We start from the raw sequence: 9,488 nt of genomic DNA, 5'->3' as shown, positions 1-9,488 counted from the left end.
CCCCGGGGCGACCATCGTTCAAATCTGACTTATTTTTTGATTACATATTTGACATTTTACACATCATATCTATTTTTCCTCGTATTCTCGTTATTGTGATTAAGACTTCTCGTATATACTCGCATACCCGCACCGACCCCTCGTCTTCGGGGGTCGCATTTCATGCCCGCAGGTACCGACGCTCAGTTTGAGGATCCACCCGCCTAGGTCATCTATTCTCGCTTTTTGCTCCTTCTTTCCTTCTTGAGCTCATATATTTTGGTATATTATCTTCTCGATGTATATGTACATTATTATTCGGGGTACGACGGGCCCCGTCCCGTCATATGGTTTCGTTATTGCTTAGAGGCCTGGATATGCATGCGGGTTATGGCTATGTCTCTGTATGTGTATATGTATATGTGATACGTTTTGGGCGGTTCACCGCCACGCGTAGCCCCCCGCCGGCCGCTCGTATGTGTATATGAATATGTTGGCCCCGTGTGGCCTTTGTTGGTATTTTCTCGTGCAGGTTAATTTTGGCTAGTAAGAAAAACAGAGGAAACTCTGCCCAAATTTTATTAAATATTTGAGTTACTATTTTTGGGACTTTGGTACGTACGGGTGCCCAGGTCGGGCGCTAGTCGCGGCCTACGGGGTTGGGTCGTGACAGTAACCTTGTAATTACAGGATCTCATTACACTCAATTTTCAACCCCTCTTGAGAATTGGAGAGTGTAATTATTATACCCTCTCAATTACACCCAATTCTCACCTAATCAAGTAATTATTTGATCAAACAAACAGGTCAAACTGTGTAATTACACCCAATTCCAATTACCTGGGTGGCTTTCCAAATAGGCCCTTAGAAGAACATTTTAAAAGCCTGATCAAATGCTAATTGTTGTTCAAAATTACTTTTTAAATTAATTGACCAAACATAAACTATTTCTCATCAAAAATACTTTTCTAAAAAGCATTTTTCAAAATAAATTAATTTGAAAAACTTGACAAATAAACTATTAATTTAAGCGTCTAAATAAAATTTGTCGGCAAGCATAGGGGTGGTGTCTATGAGTCAAGCCTAATTTCTTTCCATGTTTTTCAACAAGGCAGCTACGAGCTATCACATCAGCCTCATGGTCCCTATCAGCTCTCATTTTATCATAAACTAGACGGCCTATGCACCGTCTGATGCACCCAACATTTTAGATTATAAACGCATCTATGTGTATGTAGTTGTGTTTAGATAGTGAATATATATATATATATATATATATATATATATATATATATATATATATATATATATATATATATATATATTATGTTTAAAACACGATTAATATAACATTGTAATTTGTTACTCCGTATATAAAACTTTATTATATTAATGTTTGCTACGAATACAAAATCGGCAAATTTATTAATATTTTTTAAAAGAGAAGACTTGTTTAAAAAGAAACTATTTTCCTCTCTTTGAGATAAAACAATAGCAATATTTAAGCATCAGTTGATACTTTCAATTTTAATTCTATTAATTTAAAGGTGTAAAATACTTATTATTTTTTATCAAATTTTGATTTGGATAATTCTAATTCAAATTATTAAATAAATTTTACTTGTTTAAAACGAAACAAAGTAGAAATTGATTTTCTATTTAAACGAAGAAATACTATTTTTTAATTTTTGGTAAATATTCTCGGTTTAGCTCATTACTTGTCATGTTGTCTTTTGCATGATTTTTAAAGAAAACGTTGATTAGAATTATAATTTGACATTTACCTTATTCATTATTTGATCTTCATTTGGTATATTTTTTTTACGACATTAATCTCTTTTCACATTTATTAGAGTAAGAATAAAAATAAAAAAGTAATTAAATTCTATCTTATTTTAAAATATAAATATTTTAAGAATATTTATTTTAGTAAACATAACAAATAAATCACATGGCGGAATAGCAAAAAAAAAAAAAAAAAAATTGTATGGTTTGACTACTTAACCTTTTGAAGAAAAGCAATTTCATTTGCTCCCACTAATGGATTGATACGCACGTGGCAATGAATCAATCATTATTGACTTAATGAGATACTTTAGAAATTATATGAATATTGTTTGATTTTTTAATATGGGTTGCACCTTTTTTTTTGACATTATTAATTTACACTATATATATATATATATATATACTATGTTCAAAACACGATTAATATAACATTGTAGTTTGTGCTCCGAATCTAAAAGTTTATTATATTAGCGTTTGCTACGAATACAAAGTCTGCACTTTTTTTTTAATATGGGGTTCACTTTTTTTTTATTTTTATATTGCTTGATTTTGTTAATATGGGGTCCACTTTTTTTTTCCCATGAGTTCGGAGATGGTGAGTTCCACTTTTTTTTCTTCCTTTTTTTGTTTTTTTTTTCTTTTGTATTGCTCGGTGTTATTTAGTATGGGGCCCACACCATTTTTTTTAAGGGACAACGGACGACGAAGCATGTGTCTAAACCCATGCTTTATATGGTTTCTTCTTCTTTTTTTTTTTCTTTTTTTTTTTTTATATATTGCTTGGTGTTGTTTAGCATGGGGCCTACCCTTTTGGACATTATTAGTTTGCACTATATATATATATATATATATATATATATATATATATATATATATATATATATATATATATATATATATATATATTCAAAACCCGATTATTATAACATTGTAGTTTGTGCTCCGTATCTAAAACTTTATTATATTAGTGTTTGCTACGAATACAAAGTTTACAGTTTTTTTTTTTACATTGTTTATTTTTTTAATATGGGCTTCACTTTTTTTTTTATTTTTTATATTGCTTGATTTTGTTAATACGGGATGTTCAAAACACGATTAATATAACATTGTAGTTTGTGCTCCGTATCTAAAACTTTATTATATTAGTGTTTTCTATTAATACAAAGTCTGCACTTTTTTTTAACGTTATTTTTTTTAATATGGGGTTCACTTTTTTTTTTTGATATTGCTTGATTTTGTTAATATAGGGTCCACTTTTTTTTTTTTTCCCATGAGTTCGGAAATGGTGAGTTCCAATTTTTTTTCTTCCTTTTTTTGGTTTTTTTTGTATTGCTCGGTGTTATTTAGTATGGGGCCCACACCTTTTTTTTTTAAGGGACAACGGACGACGAAGCATGGGTCTAAACCGATGCTTTATATGGTTTCTTCTTTTTTTATTTTTTATATTGCTTGGTGTTGTTTAGTATGGGGCCCACCCTTTTGGACATTATTAGTTTGCACTATTTTTATGCATATAATATATATATATATATATATATATATATATATATATATATATATATATATATATATATTCAAAACACGATTAATATAACATTGTAGTTTGTGCTTCGTATCTAAAACTTTATTATATTAGTGTTTGTTGCGAATACAAAGTTTACACTTTTTTTTTTTACATTGTTTGTTTTTTTAATATGGGATTCACTTTTTTTTTTTTTATATTCGATTTTGTTAATACGGGATCCACTTTTTTTTTCCTTTGAGTTTGGAGATGGTGGGTTCACTTTTTTTACTTCTTTTTTTTTTTAATATTGGTTGGTGTTTTTTTTTTTTAATATTGGTTGGTGGTTTTTTTTTTTTTTTTTAATATTGGTTGGTGTTAATATGGGGACCACATTTTTTTTTTGGGTGCTTAATGGACGACATGCTTCTATATAGTTATATATATATATATATATATATATATATATATATATATATATATATATATATATATATATATATATATACGATTAATATAACATTGTAGTTTGTCTTTCCGTATCTAAAACTTTATTATATTAGTGTTTGCTACGAATACAAAGTTTACACTTTTTTTTTACATTGTTTGTTTTTTTAATATGGGATTCACTTTTTTTTTATATTGCTTGATTTTGTTAATACGGGATCCACTTTTTTTTTCCGTGAGTTTGGAGATGGTGGGTTTTACTTTTTTTACTTTTTTTTTTTTTTTTAATATTGGTTGGTGTTTTTTTTTTTTTTAATATTGGTTGGTGGTTTTTTTTTTTTTAATATTGGTTGGTGTTAATATGGGGACCACACTTTTTTTTTTTTGTGCTTAATGGACGACGAAGCATGGGTTTTAACCCACGCTTCTATATAGTTATAAAACCTTCTCTTCTATTGTCCCCTTCCCTACTATTAATGAGCTCACATTAAAAAAAAAAAAAAAAAGGAGCTCACATTGAATCAACAACTATTATCGAGCTAGCCTTAACCCCCCATTGAATCAACAACTATTATCGAGCTAGCCTTAACCCCCCACCCCCGCTCCCTCGCGTCACACACACACACACCCCAAAGAAAAAAGGAAATGAAGTCTGGTTGATTAGAGCCAAGATAGTGTAAGGTCTTACTAGCTATATCATACTCCCTCTGTTTCAATTTATGTGAACCTTTTACTATTTGGGGAGTGTACGAGGTGCTTCTTTGACCATGTTTTTCTTACATTTTTTCTAAATTATTTGAATTATAAATTATCTTGACTTATAGTACTTTTTATGTAGTTTCTAAATATATAAATTTTATTTTTACAAACTTAAAAAATCTATATCAAAATTCACGATCAAAGTTATAAAGTTTGATCCTCGTACTCCGAAAAGGTTCACATAAATTAAAACGGAGGGAGTAGTAAATAGTTGTAGCATAGTGGTTTCTCAATCTTAACAAGTCTCTCTTCTTTTCTTTTCCTCTTGTATTTACTAGATAGGTAATATATATATGTATATATATATATATATATATATATATATATATTCAACTGGAGAGGTAATATATGACTTACGGATTTAGGGGTTGTTTAGAAGTAAATTATTTGTGTCTTAAAATCAACATAACTAGTATTATGTTTGATAATTTTTAGTTGCAATGTATAAACTTCAGCACACCAAGTATGGTGTTCGAATATCGATTTACAATTCAGCATAACTAATACATGTATAAGTTATGAGGGAATTTACGTATTATTTTATGCGGAACAGAAGATGAAAAAACTAATACATGAACAATTAAACTCTGCATAACTAGAGCCTGTTTGGATTGGCTTATTTTAGGTGTTTTGAAGCCAAAATAGCTTTTAAACACTTTTGTAGTGTTTGAGTAAAATAAAGGGAAAATATCACGCATGCCCATTGGAGGCAAAATATTTACCCGCCCCTGCCCCCATTACTTTTGTACCCCCCGAAAAAATCAAAACTATTTACCCCAAATGTCCCCAAAATTATGATACCAACATGATATATAAATATACCGAGATGACATTATGGAAGACTGTTTCAGTCCTTCTCTTAGTCCTTTATGATACCATCATCTTATATACATATAATGTGATGGTATCATAGAGGACTGCTTCAGTCCTTCAATGAGACACTCCTCAGTCCTCCATGGTACCATCGTGGTATATAAATATATTGAGACACCGGGCTGCCTTTTTAGTATCATGGGGGAGTGCTTCAATCCTTCTGTTGGTCCTCCATGATACCATCATGATATATAAATATATTGCGATGGTATCATGGAGAAAGGGTTTTGGGCGAGGCGGTACGTCGAGTAAATACTTTGAGCTGGGCTGGGCAGAAACGAAAATAATTTGAGTGAGGGGCATGAGCGGGTAATTAGTTTCATTCCAATAGGTAATTAGTGTTGTTTTCCCTAAAATAAAAAAAGTGTTAAACACTTGTTTTTAAGTCAAAACAACAAAAATAAGCCGAACGTCATAAGCTAGAATTCTCAACTTATGATTTTTTACTTACAAGTCAAAAGCCATAAGCCCATCCAAACGAGCTCTTAAACCCTGAATTACTAATATATATGACATTGTAAAGAACTTTGGGCATTTCGCAGGATTACCCTTCTTTTGGGGTGGTCTTTAAATTTTGCCTCTCATATTTGTGGTCTTTAATTGTTGCCCCTCAAATTGCTGGTCTTTAATTTTTGCCCTTCGCGTTGCAACCCTGAGCTTCGCGCAGAAATCATGAGGTTCTAGGTTCGAACACCCGCTCAAGCATAAAATAAAATAAAAAAATCGCAAGGCAAGGCTTGGGGCGCGTGTATGCCGGATCCGGCATACACTTCTTAAGGAATAATTATAGTTATGCCGGACCAGGTATAACTATAAGTTCCGCTTTATAAGGCAAAATTTATGCCTTAAGGAAAAGTTTCACTTTAGGGGCATACTTTTAGTTATGTCTTAACTAAAAGTATGCCCCATGAGGCGGAACTTTTTCGCGCATAACTAAAAGTTTGCCTTATAAGGCAAAGTCTATGCCTTAAGGAAAAGTTCCGCCTTGTGGGGCATACTTTTGGTTATGTCTTAACTAAAAGTCTGCCCCATAAGGTATATCTAAACTATGCCTTAAAGAAAAGTTCTGCCTTATGGAGCAGACTTTTAGTTATGCTGGGTTCGACATAACTATAGTTATTCCTTAAGAAGTGTATGCCGGATCCGACATACACGCGCCCCAAGCCTTGCCTTGCGATTTTTTATTTTATTTTATGCCTGAGCGGGGATTCGAACTCAGAACCTCAGGTATTCGCCCACCTTTTCAAGCGAAGGGAAAAACTTAAAGACCACAAGTATGAGGGGCAAAACTTAAAGACCACAAATATAAGGGCCAAAATTTAAAGACCACCCCAAAAGAAGGGCAATCCGCGCAAAAAAATGAACAACTTTAACACTATCGGTGTTGTTTATATATATATATATATATATATATATATATATATATATATATATTTTTAAAGAGTATATATATATATATATATATATATTTTGGGGGTAAAGAGTTTAACATATTATAATATGCTACTTATTTACCTTTTAATTACGTTATATATTACCAATGACAAATATTTATATAATGTACTCTATTTTCCAGGTCACTGTATTGGGCTTGACATGAATCTACCTCTTATTATTTGTTGTTTTGAGGTCGGTCTTGGGTAATCTTACAATTGGTTTTAGGTTTCTTCGGAATTTATTTTTGATGGGGTATAATCATAATTGGGTTCCTTTTGGTGCTTGTGAGAAATACATTGGATCTGATAAGAAATTAATGTTTGAATTTAGTATTGTATTTGATTATGACTTTTGAGTTTTCTGGGTTTTCTTTTGGTTCGCTTTAGGTATCGATTCTCCAACAGGAAATCTATACTGATATCTAGTTTGTATTAGAAAACAGTGTGGGATATGTGCGATGTAGTTTTGAATAGAGAGGCGAATTTCATGGTGGAGAAGAAGACGAACAGAGGTGTTGAGATCCGGTCGGCCTCGAAACCCAGAAACAAGTGAGGAGAAGGGAAGGGAGTTGCGCTTTTTTTCAAGATCTGAGACCCCGAAAGAAGGTGAAGGAGAAGGGGAAGGGCGCTGAGCTTTTTATCTAAATATGATACACAATGTAATATACTTATTGTGTTTTGTAAATAAGAAAACATATCTATATATTTAGTAATATATGGGCTCTTAGGTAGACTGTGTTAGTTTTCCTTAAAAAAAAATACTTTTTTTTTTGCGCGGATTGTCCTTCAAAGGCGCTGGTCTTTAATATTTTCCCCTCAAATTGCCGGTTAACTTTTGCCCTTCGCCTAAAAAAGTGGCCGAAAATATCCCGAGGTTTTAGTTCGAACCCCAGCTCAGTAAAAAAATTCGCAAGACAAGTTTTCGCGAAAGTTCTGCCTTATAAGGGAGAATTTAGTTATGCCTTAAGGCAAATGATGCCTTATAAGGCAGAACTTATTTATGCCTTAAGGCATAACTTTTTGCGAAACCTTTGTGTTGCGATTTTTTATTTTTTTTTTGTACTGAGCTGGGATTCGAATTTAAAATCTCGAAATATTTTCGGCCACTGTTTTAGGTGAAGGCCAAAAATTAAAAATTTCCAATTTGATGGGCAAAATTAAAGACCACCCCAAAATAGGGGCAATCGTGCGAATTGCCCAAAAAAATATCGTTTTGGTTAAAAATCTTGGTTGCTCTTGACTTGTCGCCCAAATCCGTTTAATTGTTCTTCGGGTTACCCACTTGCGTATAATATTCCTTCATTATTCTGTATGATTCGGTAGGAGTAGGATACAAAATAAAGAAGAATATCTTTTGACAAAGATATTAATAATGAGACAATAAAATAAGAGAAAAGACATCATCCCCCCCCCCCCCCCCCCCGGCGAAAAAGACGAAAACTCACTTTAAGAACTAAACTTTATGAGCGTTTACCCCCCCCCCCCTAAACAACTTTCATCTTAATTAAATACAACCCCAAACGCCGATACTAAAAAAAAAAAATTAAGAGAGTAAAGAACACAAAAAGGTGGACCGCCGATATATATATATACAATTAAAAAATAAAATAACCCCCCCCCCCAAAAAACCACCCGCTCCTCTTCCAACATTAACTCCCACCCACCTTTCTTCTTCTTCAACCTCTTCCCCCCCCCCCCCAAAACCACCCGCTCCTCTTCCAACATTAACTCCCACCCACCTTTCTTCTTCTTCAACCTCTTCCCCCCCCCCCCCCCTTTTGCCGTGGCAAAAAAAAAAAAACAAAAAAAAATTAAGAGAGTAAAGAACACAAAAAGGTGGACCCGCTGATATATATATACAATTAAAAAATAAAATAACCCCCCCCCAAAACCACCCGCTCCTCTTCCAACATTAACTCCCACCCACCTTTCTTCTTCTTCAACCTCTTCCCCCCCCCCCCCCTTTTGCCCCACACACCAGTCCATTTGAAGGGCAATTCGTGCAATTTCTTCATTGTTTAGCAATTTCTAAATGTTATTTATCCAGTCCATTTGAAGGGCAGTTCGTGCAATTTCTTCATTGTTGTTAAAAGTCCATTTGAAGGGCAATTCGTGCAACCCACAAACCCTCCCCACCTCCGTTCAAATTTTGATTCCATCTTTTTAAAGAGGCAGTGTTGATATTTTGCCAATTTTGTTGAAATTCGGATTGCATCAACAAAAAAATTGAAGATGGGATTTTTGTTGATGATAATGGAGGTTTGAATGACAAGGATAAGGAGGAAGATGAAGATGACAAAGATGGGATTTTCAGTGGGGTTGATTTAAGGAGGTGATGGTGGAGGTCGTGGTGGCGGCGGCGGTGGTTGCTACAAGTGCGGTGAGGATGAAGAGAAAGAAGAAGAAAGAGAAAAGGGAAGAAGAAGAAGAAAGAGAAAAAATAATAAAAGAAAAACAAAAAATGAAGGGTTGGTAATTCTTGACATGGTAATGACGTGGCAACGATGTGGCAATGACGTGACGCGAGTGTAATACACCTCATATTGTGAGAGTGGTATTATTTTTTCAGGGTGAAAATAATTGAAACCTATGTTCTTTAGGGGGGGTATATAATTAGAAGTTAAGTTTAGTTGCTAAAGTGAGTTTTCGTGTCAAGTTCAGGAGGGAAATGATGTCTTTTCTCATAAAATAAAGAACCATTTAGG

This window comes from Lycium ferocissimum, chromosome 5 (genome assembly GCF_029784015.1).
Source record: "Lycium ferocissimum isolate CSIRO_LF1 chromosome 5, AGI_CSIRO_Lferr_CH_V1, whole genome shotgun sequence".
NCBI classification, from domain to species: Eukaryota; Viridiplantae; Streptophyta; class Magnoliopsida; order Solanales; family Solanaceae; genus Lycium; species Lycium ferocissimum.
This window is presented reverse-complemented; position numbering follows the sequence as displayed.